Raw genomic sequence first — 3,237 nt, forward strand, 5'->3', positions numbered from 1 at the left:
GGGTAATTAGTTTAGTGTTCATGCACCATCCGTGGCATCCAACAATTTTGAAATTAAAGCAAGTACAATTGGCATGGTCCATAACTCGGTTCAATTCAATTGTCTTGCAAATGAAGATGCACATGACCACCTTTCCTGGTTCCTCCAAATTTGCTCTACATTCAAGATTAATGTGGTATCGGACGATGCTATCCATTTGAGGCTATTTCCATTCAGTTTAAGAGACGGGGCATATCGTTGGCTTACATCATTGTCTCCGGGGTCAATAAAAACATGGAAGAATATGGTTGGGAAGTTCCTTGGGAGGTATTTTCCGCCAAGCAAAGCGGTCAAATGAAGACAAGAAATTTCAGCCTTTAAACAAGGGGAATCCGAAACATTGTTTGAAGCCTATGAGAGATTCAAGGATCTCCTTAGAAGTTGCCCCCATCATGGTTTTGCTTCATGAATGCACGTACAAATCATCTACAATGGGCTGAATTATGCCACTAGTCAACTCATTAATGCCACGGCGGGTGGTTCCCTTAGCAACAAGTATCCCGATGAGGCTGAGCAATTACTTGAGTCTATGGCAAGCAATGAGTCACATTGGGCCTCAAGGGGATCTTCACAAAAGACTGCTGGAATTTATGAAGTGAGTAGCAATGATGCCTTAGCCACAAAGGTTGATTTGTTAACTCAAAAACTTGATCTTCTTATGGGCAGTAGTTCGAGGTCAGAATCAGTGATGAGTTCTAGTACTTGCAGTGGTGGGCATGGTACAGCCTAATTTTTGATTGCTAGCTCCTCTGTTGCTTCCATTGAGAATGTTGACTACATTGGGGGGCAACGAAATCAATGGAATCCATATAGCTCAACGTACAATTCGGGATGGAAGAACCACCCAAATTTTGCATGGAACCAAGGCCAATAACAAAGTGGCGCACCACACCAAGGATCTCAATTTCAACAACCGGCTTTTGAGAAGAATTTTCTACTGAAGTGGTTCTTGCCAAGTTCATTCCCAGTACTGATGCCAGGTTTAATAGACTAACTAGTAGCATGGATGCACAATTTGGCAAGGTGAATGCTCAACTCACTCAGCACGGCAAACAGTTCAGTGAGATAGGTTCTATTTTGAGAAACCTCCAAGCTTCTATAAAATCACTTGAGCATCGAGTAGGGGAACTCACCAAGGTAAATTCTAAACATCCTTTAGGTTGTCTTCCTAGTAACACGGAAGACAATCTAAGGGAGCACTTGAAGGCCATTGCCCTTAGAAGCAGGAGGCAAGTGGAGACAAGGGTCGAAGTTGACCCAAGTGTCAAGGAAAGTGGGGTAGCCTTCAGGGAAGACCCCAAGCTAGTTGAAAAAAATAGTGAAGACAAAAATCGGGGAAGAAATGATAAGCCCCAACAACAAGGACCATCAAAATCATCTGAGTACAAGCCTTCAATCCCTTATCCAACCAGATTGAAGCATGACAAGGAGGATATTCACTTCATAAAGTTCATTTACATTTTCAAACAACTCCATTTGAACATCCCGATAGTTGAAGCATTGATACAAATGCCTAAATATGCCAAGTTTTTAAAAGAGCTCCTTACGAACAAGAGAAAGTTGGAGGAAGAAGACACGGTTGCACTTACAGGAAATTGCTCGGCTATTTTGAAAAAGAAGCTCCTACAAAAGTTGAAAGATTCGGAAGTTTCATTATCCCGTGCATGCTTGAAGGAGGAGTCCAAGAAAATGCTTTAGCGGAATCAGGGGCTAGCATAAATGTCATGCCCTACACCATGTATTTGAAACTTGGCTTGGATGAGTTAAGGCCCACGAGGATGACCTTACAATTGGTGGATCGATCAACAAGGAAACCTCGTAGGATTGTTGAAGATGTGATTGGCCGAGTAGACAAATTTGTCTTTCCTGTGGATTTTGTGATCATGGACATCGATGAGGATGTGGAGACACCATTGATTCTTGGCCGACCATTCCTTAGCACCTCAGGTGGCCTAATTGATTTGAAAGGAAGGAAATTAATGTTAAGAGTCGGAGAAGAGAAAGTGGTGTACACTTTGCCTGCTTCTATGAAACATTCTTTAGATCATGATGACACACTTTACTTCATTGATGAAACTGATAGGTTAATTTCTGATTGTGTGCAGGAGGTGCTCTCAATAAACCCTTTGGATGAGTATTTGGGAGAGTTAGAGAATGAACAACAAGAAGAACCTCACTTCCATCCTCAAATTCACAACTTGAAGCAACCAAAAGAGAAGGTAACCTTCACCAATGCTAAGGAAAAAGAGAAAAAATAATCATTTGTTAAGAAAATATGGAGGGAGATTCATGGGAGAAAAAAGAAAGGTACCAAGCTTCATCACCTCACATCTCAAGGAGGGAAGGTAAATTTTTCACCACTGTCTACTCATGAGCAATTCGAGGTCTTTTCAATGTTGTCACTGAATTTTCAGGGAAGAAACAACACTCCAAGGGAAATTGGGGGTGGCTTCAAACTCTTTGAACCCCCATGAGGTAAGGAATGAGGTACGTCAGGCTTGTGACGTTAAACAAGCGCTTCTTGGGAGGCAACCCAAGCGTTGGGGGTGTTTTATTGCATTTTTTGTATTTTAGGCCTTAGTTCATTTCACTTTTCTTATTTCTTAGACTTGTTTGTTTTTGAATAAGTTCATGCTCACACACTTGGCACATTGTTCTCATCGATTTAATTGTTGTTTATTTGTGCAACTTCTTGAGAAACTCATATTTTGGTGTCATTTTATGTGCTATATCGTCGTTTTATTCATTTCATTCATTTTTGCAGAAGTCTTAGAGCTTGCCATATCATATTTACATCATTTGAAGCAAGATTTCAAAGTTTTAAGAGAGTTTAAAAGTCATACGGCCATCCTAGGGTGTATGGAGGCCGTCTGAGATGAATACAGAGCCAATCCAGTGGCTCTATACCATCCCAGACGGCCCCCATATGGCCACCCTCATACGGCCCCCATACAGGGCGGTCTAGGACTGACACGTCCGAAGATGCGCGTAAACCGCAAGTGCATGGTTGTCTAAGTAATAATCCCAGATGAGTGGGTATCGTATAAACAGAGAGTAGGGAATAAAGACACTTGAGTTGTTTCTTAACTAATATGGAAGATGAATAGTGATAAGTGTGATAAAATATGAAATAACAAAAATAAAAACAACAAGATTGAAGGAACAAGTAAAGGAGAAGGTAAGGCAATCGATAAAGAT

General features: G+C 41.1%; 1 non-coding gene across 1 annotated transcript; it reads right to left on the minus strand.

Moving 5' to 3' along the window:
* Positions 1 to 331: 331 nt before the first annotated feature.
* On the minus strand, positions 332 to 438 carry LOC120271264. The gene has a single exon (XR_005539883.1). It is a non-coding gene; the product is annotated as a small nucleolar RNA R71 (small nucleolar RNA).
* Between the last annotated feature and the right edge of the window lie 2,799 nt (positions 439 to 3,237).

The sequence above is a fragment of the Dioscorea cayenensis genome, chromosome 10 (genome assembly GCF_009730915.1).
Source record: "Dioscorea cayenensis subsp. rotundata cultivar TDr96_F1 chromosome 10, TDr96_F1_v2_PseudoChromosome.rev07_lg8_w22 25.fasta, whole genome shotgun sequence".
NCBI classification, from domain to species: Eukaryota; Viridiplantae; Streptophyta; class Magnoliopsida; order Dioscoreales; family Dioscoreaceae; genus Dioscorea; species Dioscorea cayenensis.